Here is a 15,166-nt window from a genome sequence, read left to right on the forward strand (position 1 = left end):
GTGTGTTTTACCTAAAGGAGATCATGTAGTGTGTGTGTGTGTGTGTGTGTTCCAGTTTCACAGTATATTTTGGAGATTGTTTCATGTTAGTACATAAGTGTCCATGTAACTTAGTTTTGAGAGAGTCATTTCCTAGGCAGGTTGATAAGGAGCCTAGGGGTCCCCAAGGAGAAGGGGGTCTGGAATTCTCAAGGAGGAAGAAAGGACAATATCCTGCCTGAGGACAGTCTCTGAATTAAACCTGGCTAATTCTGTTATCTTAAAATGTAAATTATGGGAGTAGGTCTGGTGAGGTCTTTATAACCTCCAGACATTCTTTGGATTCATTGGAGAGTATATAACTTCATTGCTAACACTAGCAAGGGGGTACTCTTTCTGCCCCCTTATGATGCCTATGTCAGAAGCTTTCTCTATCTCCTTTATACTTTAATAAAACTTTATTATACAAAAGCTCTGAGCGATCAAGCCTCGTCTCTGGCCCTGGATTGAATTCTCGTCTGGGGGCCAAGGATCCCAGTGTCTTCGTGTGATTCAATAGCAACCTTTCAGTTTCACCTCTGCGCAGTATGGATGCTCCATAGTGTATTTCTTCTTTTCCCATGGGTAGACATTCTGATTGCTTCTATTTTTTCTCTCTCACAAATCATGCTGTAGTGGACATTGTTGTAGGTGATTTTTCATGCTGACCTTTGAGTATTTCTCTAGGATAGATACCTGTGCTTAGTCACTTCAGTCGTTTCCAACTCTCTACAACCCTATGGACTGTAGCCCCACACTAGGCTCCCTTGTCCAAGAGATTCTCTAGGCAGGAATACTGGAGTGGGTTGCCATTTCCTCCTCCAGGGGATCTTCCTGACCCAGGGATTGAACTCAAGTCTGCATCTCCTGCATTGCAGGCAGATTCTTTACTGTTGAGCCACCGGGGAAGCCCAGGATAGACGCCTAGGCCAGGGTTGCTGATCTGAAGAGTAGACTGTGCCTTTCCTACAGATGGCTGAAATTCATTAGACAGCATTATTGCACTCCCTTTTGGGGTGAAATTCATCTAGGCCCTGGTTGTGTAGAAAGGAAGGAAAAATGCACTATGGATGGGCAGAGAGAGGCTGCTCAATAGTTTATTCTTACTGGGATGACTCTGCATTTAATGGAGGAGCAGGGAGAGCACCTGTGGGGGAGGGCCAACTTGTAGAGAAGAAGAGACTTAAAACTCTTAGGGTGCCCTCACCGCTCTGTCCAGTAAAAAAAAATCCTTATCTTTCCAGGTCAAGCTCGAGACCTGCCTCTTCTTGAAACTCTGTAACTGTCTCTGTTCATGTCACGCCTCACCCTCTTCTGGATTCCACTGATAATGCTGCCAGCCAACATTATTGAGCTTCCTATGTGCTGAGCATTGTGTTGAAGCACTTTCTATTCCTCTGTGTACACGCTCATTTAATCCTCACAAAACCTTGTGATGTAGGTATTTTCTCATCTTCACCATTTATTTGACAGTTTGTTTCAGTACAAGCATACCTTAGAGATACTGTGGCTTCGGTTCCAGACCACCACAGTAAAGCAAACAGGCTTTGTTTGGTTTCCCAGTACATATAAAAGTTATGTTTATACCATGCTGTCATCTGTAAAGAAGGCTGAACGCTGAAGAATTGATGCTTTTGAACTGTGGTGTTGGAGAAGACTCTTGAGAATTCCTTGGACTGCAAGGAGATCAAACCAATCCATCCTAAAGAAAATCAGTGCTGAATATTCTTTGGAAGAACTGATGCTGAAGCACCAATCCTTTGGCCACCTGATGCAAAGAGCTGACTCATTGGAAAAGACCCTGATGCTGGGAAAGATTGAAGGCAGGAGAAAATGGGGATGGCAGAGAATGAGATGGTTGGATGGCATCACCGACTCAATGGACATGAGTTTGAGCAAGCTCTGGGAGATGGTGAGGGACAGGGAGGCCTGGCGTGCTGCCGTTCATGGGGTCACAAAGAGTCGGACACGACTGAGCTACTGAACAACAACAAAGTGTACAATAACATTATGTTTAAAAAAATGTTCACATCCTAATTTAAAAATAACTTGATTGCTAAAAAATGCTAACCATCATCTGAACCTTCAATGAGTCATAACCTTTTTGCCAGTGGAGGGTCTTGCCACTACCAGCTGAGAATTGTCACTCGCCACATGATTCTACAAGTATGAAATCACCGGCCCCTGCAACCATTGCCCTTCAGCACACTCTGCAAAGAGTTCAGGGCAGAGATCAGGAATGAGGTACTCTGTGCTCTCAGAAAACTAGCAGAACAGGCCTTCAGATAGTTAGATACTTTCAGGAGATTTTATGAGCCCAGTTTCTTGGATCTTCTCATACCTAGGAAAACACTCAAATCATTAGTGGAGACCTCTGCTCCATGTGACTGGCAGCAAGCAACCGTCTCAAAAGATGTATGCTTAACTGCATGTATCCCCCTTCCCTAAAATCATATATATATGCTGACTCCCCCCACTGTGCAGCAGTTCCTCAGAGCTATCTCATTGTAGGCCCACATGAAACTTAACTCACAACTCTCAGTCTGAGCTTTTTTTTTTTTTGGTCAATACCTCATCGTTAATGGATGCTGACCCATCAGGGTGGTGTTTGCTGAAGGTTGAGGGTGGCTGTGGCAATTTCTTAAAATAAGACAACAGTGAAGTTTGCCATACTGATTGACTCTTCCTTTATGAACGATTTCTCTGTTTGATAGCGTTTTACCCACAGGAGAACTTCTTTCAAAACTGGAGTCAGTCCTCTCAAACCCTGCCACGACTTGATCAACTAATTTGGTAAAGCTTATGTAACGTTCTAAATCCTTTTTTGTCATTTCAGCAGGTCTTCACAGCATCTATACTGGGAGTAGATTACATCTATGAGCAAACCACAGTCTTTGTTCATCCATAAGAAGCAGCTGCTCTTCCATAAAAGTTTATCATAAGATTGCAGCAATTTAGTCACTTCTTCAGGCTCCCCTTTAATTCTCCTTCGCTTGTTTTTCCCTGCTAGCTCACCTGGTAAAGAATCCGCCTGCAATGCAGGAGACCCTGGTCCGATTCCTGGGTCAGGAAGATCCGCTGGAGAAGGGATAGGCTACCCACTCCAGTATTCTTGGGCTTCCCTTGTGGCTCAGCTGGTAAAGAATCCACCTGCAATGCGGGAGACCTGGGTTCAATCCCTGTGTTGGGAGGATTCCCTAGAGAAGGGAAAGGCTACACACTCCAGTCTTCTGGCCTGGAGAATTCCATGGCTGTATAGTCCATGGGGTTGCAAAGAGTCAGACACTACTGAGCGACGGGTTCAATCCCTGTGTTGGGAATATTCCCTAGAGAAGGGAAAGGCTACACACTCCAGTCTTCTGGCCTGGACAATTCCATGGCTGTATAGTCCATGGGGTCTCAAAGAGTCGGACATGACTGAGCGACTTTCACTCACTCACTCACGCTTGCTTTTCCACCACATCTGCAGTTACTTTCCTCGTTAAAGTCTTGAACCCCTCAAAGTCATCCTTGAGGGTTGAAATCAATTTCTTCCAAATTCCTGATAACACTGGTATGTTGACCTGTTCCCATGAGTCGTGTGTGTGTGTGTAGTTGCTCAGTCGTGTCTGACTGTTTGCGACCCCATGGACTGTAGCTCACCAGGCTCCTCTGCCCATTGAATTCTCCAGGCAAGAATACTGGAATGGGTTGCCATTTCCTTCTCCAGGGGATTGAACCCAGTCTCCCCACATTGTAGGCAGATTCTTTGTTGTCTGAACCACCAGGGAAACCCATGAGTCATGAATGTTCCTAAGAAGAGTAAACAAATAATGTTATTCTGATGCTGAGAAGTGTGGTGAAGTACATGAATCTTGGGAGAGGCATTAGGATGACATGGAGGTGGAGGGCCTCTTTTAAGCAGGTGATCGGGGAGTTCTTCCTGGAGGAGATGGCATTTGCGCGGAGACCCAAGTATTCAGATTTGGGGGAAAGTGTTCTAGGTTGAAGAACCAGGGGGTGTCAAGCTTCTAAGTTAGGAGTGACCTGAATTGTCTGAGGAGCGATAAGAAAGCCAGAGTGGCTGGAGCAGAGGGAGGTGGGGGAAAAGGTAGAACACGAGGTCAGTGTTCATCATCTTTACAGAGAGAAGTTAGGTAGCTTTCTGGAAGTCCTGCAGCTGGTAAGGGGCAGATCTGGGATTGAGTCCCAGCTTGGCCTTTCTTGCTTTCTCAGATATGTATTTTCTTCCAAACTTACTTGGCAATTGGTCATATACCAATTGCCTTTGATCAAATTTTTCTTTGCAATATAGTTTTGAACAGAGCTTTCCTTTGCAACTCTGCGCTTCTTGAAAGTAGATACCAGGCTATAACCATTTAAAAACTACTCTGTGGAGAAGGAAATGGCAACCCACTCCAGTATTCTTGCCTGAAGGATCCCATGTACAGAGGAGCCTGGCAGGATACAGTCTGTGGGGTCACAAGAGACAGATACGACTTGGTGACTAACCCACCACCACCTTAAGTGGGCTTCCCTGGTGGCTCAGACTGCAAAGAATCTGCCTGCAATGTGGGAGACCCAGGTTCGATCCCTGGATCAGGAAGATCCCCTGGCGAAGGGAATGGCTACCCACTCCAGTATTCTTGCCTGGAGAATTCCATGAACAGAGGAGCCTTGAGGGCTATAGTCCATGGGGTTGCAAAGAATCAGACACGACTGAGTGACTAACACACATAAAATGCCTACTAATCAGAGATACAATTCACCAGGCAAGAGTTTAGAGCCGGTTACCACTGCCTTAAGGAGCTCCCCTGACTCATTAGAGAATGAAGTGTCTAAATGACATTCCAGTGCCTGTAGAAGACAAATGTTTGTGTAAAAGAGTTGATATAGTTTATAAAGTTTGTAATAATTTATATGGTTTATAATATATCACTTCTGTACTCACTGAGTGTCAGGTGCTGTGCTGAGCTCTTTATGTGATTAATAGCTTTTTATTCCCCTATCAACCCTGTGGGATAAGACTACATTTAACTGATGAGAAAGTGAGCCCAGAGAGGCATGGTCCTTTGTTGATCATCACACTGCCAGGGAGTGACAGAAATGAGACCAATCCCAGGTCTGGCTGTGGCCAAAGTCCACAGTGTAACTAACAAGTTCTGCTTGTCATTTTTAAGAAAGGGGCCAAGGAATCCCTTGAGGAAATATGGACAGGAAAATGCCAAAATTTTAGGCTAATTGTGCTTTTACAATACTTTCTGTATAAATCTTGAAAATGAAGTAATTCTAGAGCAGGAAGGACTTTGATAACATCTAAGCCCCAGCCCCCTCCTTTTATTGATGAGGGCCCGAGACTCAAGAACTCTCGCAAAGTCACAGAGATACAAAGCCAGAACCACTGCCAACTGAAGTTTTGTTCCAGAACTCCATGGCACTTTTTGGTAGCAGTGCAACCCAAGTCATATAGCAGTTTGGATTATAAGTGAAAACATCTATATCTAATTCCAAACTATAAATTTTGTTATCTGTGTGGAGCTCAATAAACCTTCCTTTGCTGAAATTATCCTTTTGGACTGTATTACGATAGCTTAAAGGTCATTTATTCATGCTTGCTGAAACATTTTCAATGACTGGATGAAAATATTTATGTTTACACTGTTTCCTGATTTTTAATGTATCCTTTGGGTTTAAAAAAATTCACTTGTCATCCTGTTTGTCTTTAAAGATACTGTTTTATTGAAGGGAAAAAAAGAGATGTACTTCTTAAAAGCCAAAAAAAAAAAAAAAAACTACTCTGCACAGCATATAGTAGGTGCACCACAGTGGCTCTTGAAGAAAGAATTAGACCATGATCCCTTCCTCTGGTCTTCTCTTCAGAGGCCTCCCCGTGGGGCGGCAGTGACCCTTCCTGAATAGGAGGTGGCCGGTGACCTGGCCATTGGCCTTCAGTCCACGAACACTGGAGCACCTTCTGTTCACTTGTGGGGGCCGAGCAGAGGGATGCAGAGATGAACAGAGGTCCGCCCCATGCTCTTGGAGCCGGCGGTCATAGGTGCTGGAGCAGAGTTGTCCTTACAGGGTAGGTCGCACAGACAAAGGTGACCGGCCTCTCCTGGGAGGGGGGGTGCAGAAAGCACTCCAGAGGCAGTGGTGAGGTCCTGGAGAAGGAGTGGGCGTCGGCCGGACTCACAGTGGACTGGAAGGAAGGATGTTGCCGGTGGAGACTAGCATGTACAAAGGCCCAAGGACAGGACTGGAAGGATGCATTTGGGAGGCTGTGAGTGGCTTGGAAAGTGATTATGGAAGGCCCGGTTTTTCAGATCAGGAGTTTGGACTTTACGCCCAAGATTGGAGAGTTTGAGCATAGGACAACAGTCTTGAGACACTCAAGGGAGTGGAGCTGTTGGAACCTCGCTAGAGGCCTTGGACAATGACCTGCACCATCCAGACTGCAGGTGGCTGAAGAGCCTAAAGAGGAACTGGGAGACGGCTGTTTTGTCCCTTTTTTTTGTGGAGTCTACACTCCTGAGGGTCCTAATGTCAGAGGCCGGTGGTTATCTTGACAGCCCCAACACAGAGCACATTTGGTACTGTAGTAACTGGGGAATACATTACAGGGGTGTGAGCGTGCTGGCTTTATAAATGTGTTTTTATCTGACATGCATTCTCTTCTCCATTGCAAGCATGGGGATGGGTCAGTGACATGAGCACTGTTCACTGATAGCATAGCACAGATAGCGAGGACATATCCGAGATCAAGTATGTGCAGTGTTATTTCTATCTGTAGAGTTGGAATCACTGCCAAGTGGAATTCTGGAATGTTTGTGACTTTTTTTTTCTTAATTAGGTTAAAGGAGAAAATCTGAGCAGATCAAAGGTTGATGAGATAAAAGTAGAGGGCAGAGCAGAGAGTGACTCTTATTGTGATGTAACTAACCCTGCAAATAAGAGTTTTAAAACACCAGTAATTGTGAAATCCATGGTGCTTGAATCTTGTAGCAGCTTTGTTGAAAGCCCGGTTCCTCCCCAAACTAAAAGCCACCCCCAGCATCGGGCATTAGAAACATTTAAAATTCATTGGGAAATTGCTATTATAAAAGTAATTTACCTCTGTAACAAAAATCTGGAAAATAAAGACCAAAAGGGGCAACTTCTTTTCCTGCCACTCTCAGGATTGTTTAAAAAAAAAAATTCAACTGAGTAAAGATCTAATTGGTGGGGAATTCCCTGGTGTTCCAGTGGTTAAGATTCTGGGCTTCTAGTACAGAGGGCCCGGGTTCCATCCCTTGTCAGGGAACTAGACTCCACATGCTGCAAACAGGAGTTCACGTGCTGCAACCAAAACTCGGTGCAGCCGAACAAATAAATTAATTACAAAAAAGATCTAATTGGCTTTATTTAATTATTCACGAATCAGTCAGCCTCCTATCTTCACAGAAAGAAAGGGGCTCCAGGGAGCTATACAAAGTGGAGGATGTATAGGCATAGGAGAGACAGGGCAAGTTATTCTAGCAAAGAGACGATTGTTTCAGGTCAGGTCGCCTTCCTATTGGGGAAAGCAGGGGTCTGTCAGGCAGATTACTCGACTAGTGCTGCCCAGCTGGTTGCAGACGTGACTGGTTGAAGGTCATGCTGTTCCCGGAAGAGACTGAAGGTGCAGTTAGGTTACATATTATGTCTTGTTTGCTGATGTGGGGTTGAGCGTAGGTGACTCCCTAAGGGGTGTGTTGTTTCTTTTTTAACAGGATGACTGTCATAAGTCTGTTCGTAAACTTCCTTTGTTTGCTTTTGTTGCACTAGCTGTTGGTTTTTAGAATTAAAACATACCTTCTTGCAATTCGAAGAGAATTGGCATTTAACATCTTTGTCGTATTTTATCCCAATGTCTTCTTCATTTTTTTCCCCTCTAAACCCAGTGGTGCGAACATTATAGATATACTTTTTAAAAACTATTTTAAAAGCTATCTATCAATGGGTTTGTTGTTGTTATTATTACCATTATCGAGTCTCTGGCCTCTCTTTCTCTGTCCCAACAGACTCTTGGTTTCATTTGAATAATTCTTTCACTGGCATGCTGGACTTTTTTGTCCCTCCATCCTGTTGCTCCAGCATCAGCATACAAACCGCCCTCTCTTCTCCTCACCGGAGCCACAGAATTGCCACGGAAATTCAGGCAACCGCGTGGCCGTTGCCCCTGACAATTTGTTTCTAATCTCGGTGGTGCCTGCAAATGCCTTCGTCTCATTAGTCAACCTGTGAGTCAGTCTTTCAAGCCTTCGCCACCGGCAGCAAGCCCTCTGCTTAGTCTCTGTCTTCCCTTCTCAACAAATGGCCTCACTTCTTACCTGGAGAAAATGGACACCACCGCGTGTGATTTTCTTCAACTTCCTGCCTGTCTCTCTGCACCTTCTCTCCACATTTTGTGTAGCTCTCCAGTCCATTTTCATTGCCCATCCCTCGTCTCAGGAAGCCCGCCTTCCTTTCAAGGTCCTCCCGTCTCCCTTCCTCTCTGCTGGTTCTGGAGCCATTGCCCATCCCTCGTCTCAGGAAGCCCGCCTTCCTTTCAAGGTCCTCCCGTCTCCCTTCCTCTCTGCTGGTTCTGGAGCCTTTGTTGGTCTGATCGGGTCTTGCTTTGTCTTCTCTTCGCCTCTAGTCTTTCCCTCTCTCTGCAGGCTTTTCTCCTTCAGCCTTATAAAGCCGTCCATCTGCCTTCACCCTGAAGTCTCCTGGCCTCGTGTCTCCCGCTGGCTGTTGTACTACTTCTGTCTCTCTTCTTCCTCAGCCTTTGAGGAAGAATCCTCTGTACTTGCTTGTCTCCACGCCTCCACTCACTTTAACACTTTCCCTTTATTATTATTAGTTTATTGAATATAAAAGACATTGGTATATAAACATGCACACATACGTAGATAGTTATAAAGCATAATAAACCAGAGAACACCTGACCCAAGAACAGGAGAATTATCAATGTCATGGCTTCTTGGCATGAGGGAACTCAGCTGTATCCTCCTTGTCTTCTTGTGTCACCCGGAGAAATACCCACTACAGAGGTAACTACCAGGCTCAATTTTGTGCTTGTTGTAACCCAACTTTTTGGGGGGGGGTGTGTGTGTGTCTTATCACATATATGAATGCCTGAATTATATATTATTTAGTTTTTTGGTTGTTTCTGAGCTTTGCGAAAATGATATTAAAGTGTGTTTAGTTTTCTGGGGCTAGCTCGTCTCAGAGGAGCACTGTGTTTCTAAGATCCACAGTGGTGCAGTGTGCTATTGGGAAAGTAGCACATTTTATCCATTCTCCTTGAAAGACTTGGTGAGCTTTGTAGGTTTCTGCAGTCTGTCCACTTCTGTTGCCTCATCACGCTCCCAAAATCTTTTTTGTTTGGGCTTCCATGAATGTCAAAGGCATATCCTCTCTAATTCTTATTTTAATGGTCTCTCTACTACATTAAAAAAAAAAGCTTGATTGAGATATGATTCACATACCATGAAAATCCCAGGTATGTGCAAACATCTTCACAATCAATTTGGGGACATTTTCATCACCTGAGAAAGAAATCCTGCCTACGCTAGCTATCACTGCCCCCCCGCCCCCCACAATCTTCCCACGACCCCTGTGCCTGAGTAACCTCTACTTTCTGTCTCTATAGATTTTCCTATTGTGAACATTTGGTATAGATGGAGTCTTTGTCTTCTTCCTGATCTTAGGGGGAAAGCTTTCAGCCTTTCACCATGAAATAGGATGTTAGCTGTGGGTTTTTCACGCTCTTTATCAGGTTGAGGAAATTCCCTCCACCTCCTAATTTCTCGAGTGTTTTTATATGAAAAGATTTTGGATTTGGTCAGATGTTTTCTCAGTGTCTATTGAGGTAACCATGTGTCTTTTACTTTTTATTCTGTTGATATGATGTATTGTTGTTTGGTCACTAAGTCGTGTCTGACTCTGCAACCCCATGGACTGTAGCCCGCCAGGCTCCTTGGTGCATGGAACTTCCTAGGCAAGAATACTGGAGTGGGTTGCCATTTCCTGCTCCAAATGGTGTATTACATTAATTCATTTTTGGATGTTAAGCCAAACTTGGATTCCTGGGACAAATCCTACTTGGTCATGGCACGTAGCCCTTTTTTATGTGTTGCTGGATTTGGTTACCTACTGTTTCGTACAGGAATTTTGTGTCCATATTCATGAGAGATACTAGATTGTTTTTCTCGTTTCTCTTGTTTTCTCGTCATGTCTTTTCTGGTTTTGATATCAGGGTAATACTGGTCTCAGAATGAGTTGAGAAGTGCTCCCTTCTTACAAATGTTTGATAGAATTCAATGTTGAAGCTGTCTGAGCTTGAGCTTTCTTTTGGAGGAAATTTTTTGTTATTACTAATTGAGTATCTTGTTATAGGTCGGTTCAGAGTATCTATTTCTTGAGTCAGTTTTGGTAGTTTGTGTATTCTAAGGAATTTGTCCGTTTGATTTAAGGTATCTAATTTGTTGGTATATAGTTAGTTGTTCTTGGTGAAAAAGCTGGCTTGAAACTCAGTATTAAAAAAACTAAGATCATGGCATCCGGTCTCATCACTCCATGGCAAATACAAGGGGAAAAAGTAGAAGCAGTGACAGATTTTCATTTCTTGGGCTCCAAAATCACTGTGGATGGTGACCACAGCCATGAAATTAAAAGATGCTTGCTTCTTGGAAGGAAAGCTATGACAAACCTAGACAGTGTATTGAAAAGTAGAGACAGCACTTTGCCGACAATATAGTCAATGGTTTTTCCAGTAGTCATGTATGGATGTGAGAGTTGAACCACAAAGAAGGCTGAGTGCCAAAGAATTGATGCTTTTGAACTGTGGTGTTGGAGAAGACTCTTGAGCATCCCTTGGACTGCAAGGAGATCCAACCAGTCATTGGAAGGACTGATGCTGAAGCTCCCATCCTTTGGCCACCTGATGCAAAGAGCTGACTCATTTGAAAAGACCCTGATGCTGGGAAAGATTGAGGGCAAAAGAAGGGGACAACAGAGAGATGGTTACATAGCATCACTGACTCAATGGACATGAGTTTGAGCAAACTCTGGGAGATAGTGAAGGACAGAGGAGCCTCACGTGCCACAGTCCATGGGACTGCAAAGAGTTGAACACGACTTAGTGACTGAACAACAAAAAGTTGTTTCTTGGTGTTCCTTTAAAATCTTTATTTCTGTAAGATAAGTAATAATCATCTTTCGTTTCTAATTCTAATAATTTTCGTCTTCTGCCTTTTTTTCACAGATCATTCTAGCTAAAGGTTTGTCAATTTTGTTGGTCTTTTCAAAGAGTCAGCTTTTGGTTTTGACAGTTTCCTCTATTTCTCTATTCTGTCTTTTGCTATTCCACTCTAATCTTTTTTATTTTCTTTTGAGTGTGTTGAATTGTGTTCTCTAATAGATATGTTGAAGTCTTGAGTCCTGGTACCTGTGAATGTGATATTACGTGGAAATAGGATCTTCTGCAGATCTAATCAGTTAAATTAAAATGAGGTGCTACTGCATTATGTGTGTGTGTGCTTAGTCACTCAGTCGTGTCTGACTCTTTATGACTCTTATAGACTGTAGCCCTCCAGGTTCCTCTATCCATGGGATTCTCCAGGCAAGAATACTGCAGTGGGTTTCCATTTCCTTTTCCAGGATATCTTCCCAACCTGGGATCGAACCCATGTCTCCTGCATTGCAGGCAGATTCTTTACCATCTGAGCCACCAGGGAGGCCCCCTTACTGCATTATAATGGGCCCTGAGTCCAGTCACTGATGTTGGTATAAGGACACCATGTGAACACACAGAGAAGAGGAGGCCATGTGGTTACAGAGACAGATTGAAGGGATGCTTCCATAAACCAAGAAATGCTAAAGCTTGCCAGCATCCACCAGGAGGTAGGAGAGGGATGTGGAAGAGATTCTTCTTCAGGATCCCCAAAAAGGAAAATCTTGACTTCTAGCCTCAAGAGCTGTGAGAGATTAAATTTCTAATACTCAGTGTATGGTATTTTGTTACCTCATAGGACACTGATACACCTCCCTTCTGCTTGCTTTAGGTTTCGTCTTTCTTTTCCAGTATCTTAGGCAGAAATTTGGATTATTGATTTGAGATCCTTTTTTCTTAATGGAGAAATTCACAGCTGTAAGTTTCTCTCTAAGCACTGCCTTACCTGCATCCCATAAGTTTTGTCTTATCGTGTGTTGTGTCTTCATTTTCATTTATCTCAAAGTGTTTCCTAAACTCCTGTTGATTTCTTCTGTGACCCTTTGGTTATTTCGGAGTGTGTTGTTTGATTTCCATGTATTTGTAAATGTCCCCAAATTCTTTCTGTTACTGATTTCTGATTCCATTGTTGTCAGAGATCATACTTTGTGTTGCTTCTGTTATTTTAAGTGAACTGAGGTTTGTTTTATGGCCTAGCATGTGGTGAAGCCTAGAGAACGCTCATGTGTACCTGTAAAGAATGAATATTATACAGTTGTTGGGAGGAGGGTTCTGTAGATATGTTAGTTGTTCATATTTTCTCTCTTGTGAGTCTGATACCAATTTCAGTGTGTGTTTTTTTCCTCCTACACCAAACAATTCTCGGGCACCAGTGGGTGTCCTACAATTTAATGCATTTGTGATAGTGTGTATCTGGAGAGAGCATCAGCTGCCATGGGTTAAGGACTCAGTCCTGCAAGATGGGCCCCTTTGTCCTTCCACTTCAGACACCAGTCACAAATCCGGGTCGTCACCTGTGCTTCTTTGGGTTTCATTTGCTAAGGGGGCCCACAGCTCAGACACATTTATCTACTAGATTAGCGGTGTGTTACAAAAGGGTACAACTCAGGAACTGCAGGAAGACAAAGATGCATTCGGCAAGTTATATGGGAAGGGCCACAGAGCTTCCATGGTCTCTGGTCACGCCATTCTCCCCAAGTCTTCACATGGTCACCAGCCTGGAAAGTCTAGAAAACCAGTCCTCTGGGGTTGTTATGGAGGCATGAATGATTAAATCATTGGCTGTCAGTGGTTGAACTTAATCTCCAGACACTCTATCCTCCCCAGAGTGTTCGGTGGGACTAAATGTTTGAACCCTGGAATCACCTCTTGGTTCCCCTGGCCACCAGCCCCTATCCTTGGGTCTTTTAGAAGTCACTTCTCTAGCTGTGACAAAAGACACCTTTATCATTTTTTCTAGCACTCTGGAAATTCCAAGAGTTTTAGGACCTCTGTGCCAGAAAGGGAATGGAGACCAAATACGTATGTCTTATTATAAGACAACAGTATCACATATTTTCTGCTTGATCTTCTGCCTAGTTTTTTTGTCTGTTATTAACAGTGGAATTGAAGTATCCAACTGATACTGTTGAATTATCTTTCTTTCCATTTCTGTCAGTTCTTGGTTCATCTGTATTTGTATTCTGTTATCAGAGAGCATATGTTTATGACTTTTCTATCTTCCTGGCAGATTGACTTTTATCATTATAAAAGGTCCCTTTGTTTCTGATAACAGTCTCTGCTTTAAAGTCCATCTTGCTTGGCACTGGGCTTCCCAGGCGGTGCAGTGGTAAAGAACCCACCTGCCCATGCAGGAGACACAAGACACTCGGGTGTGATCCCTGGGTTGGGAAGATCCCCTGGAGAAGGAAATGGCAACCCACTCCAGTATTCTTGCCTGGAGAATCCCATGGACAGAGGAGCCTGGCTCGACTATAGTCCATGGGGTCGCAGAGAGTCAGCTGTGGCTGAGCAGGAGCACGAGGGTTAGGCGGCCTCTCACCCGGCACTGGCAGCACACTCCAAGGAGCAGACAAATAAATGGAAGGCTCTTACAGGTGGACGGGTGGGCAGTGAAGGTATCAGCACAAAAAAGGGGAGATTATTTGGGGCTAGGACATCTTTGAGAAAGCAATGGCACCCCACTCTAGTACTCTTGCCTGGAAAATCCCATGGATGGAGGAACCTGGAAGGCTGCAGTCCATGGGGTTGCTGAGGGTCAGACACGACTGAGCGACTTCACTTTCACGTATTGGAGAAGGAAATGGCAACCCACTCCCGTGTTCTTGCCTGGAGAATCCCAGGGACGGGGGAGCCTGGTGGGCTGCCGTCTATGGGGTCGCACAGAGTTGGACACGACTGAAGTGACTTAGCAGCAGCAGGACATCTTTTGAGGGGCAGGGATCTTTTAACTATAAGAATATTTGCTCTAAAATGAGAAGTCTTTTTTTTTCAACTAGAGTATAATTGTTTTAAAATGTTGTGTTAGTTCCTGCTGTACAACAGTGTGAATCAGCTATATGTATACATATTTCCCTTCCCTCTTGAGCCTTCTTCCCACCCCCACGCCCACCCGCTCTGGGTTGTCACAGAGCACCGGACTGAGCTCCCTGTGCTATACAGCATCTTCCTACTAGCTACCTATTTTACACATGGTCGTATATATCCTTTGGTCCCAGTCTCCCATTCATTCCACCCTTCCCTTCTCCCCCCAGCTTCGTCCACAGGGACATCAGTTCTCTTACTTCACTATCTCTTTGTCTCTGTTCCTGTGCAGGGAACCCCCTCTTTATCTCGCAGGTGACCTCACTAATTTTGATTAGGAAATTTCAGATTGGCTCTTTTATAGGTCACCTTTTTGAGAGGGGTTGAAACTACAATTAAGCCTTGATTTGCAGGAGTCGGGGGCAAATGACTGCATTGGGCACTCGTTATTTCTTTCTAACAGTAGCATCTGAGCTTAGACTGCTGGCTTGGAGGGAAAAGGAATGTGTGAGTGAAAGAGAGAGCCAGCTTTGCATGGGGCACTTTCTGAATGTTGACTGTCTGAAAGTTAGCAGTCGGTGTTTGGTAGCAAGCAAATAAAGTAAGCTGTTTTTAGTACTCTCTGTAATTCATTCAACAAATAGTTACTAAGAAACTTTAAAACAGACGCACTGTTTTTGTGCTGGGAATACAGTGCTGAGTGAAGAAAACAGACAATTCCCACCCTTGTGAAACTTATATCCTAACTAGGGAGACAAGTAAACAAGTCAGTAAAATACATGTCGTTATATCAGGCAGTAGTTGAGTCCTCTGGAGAAAAATAAGTAGGAAAGGACCATAGGAAGTGGGAATGTTTGAAATTGTACCCAAGGGAACTGGGGAAGCCCCTGAGAAGGTGACCTTTGAGCA

This window comes from Bison bison, unplaced genomic scaffold (assembly GCF_000754665.1).
Source record: "Bison bison bison isolate TAMUID 2011002044 unplaced genomic scaffold, Bison_UMD1.0 scf7180017864048, whole genome shotgun sequence".
Lineage (NCBI taxonomy): Eukaryota > Metazoa > Chordata > Mammalia > Artiodactyla > Bovidae > Bison > Bison bison.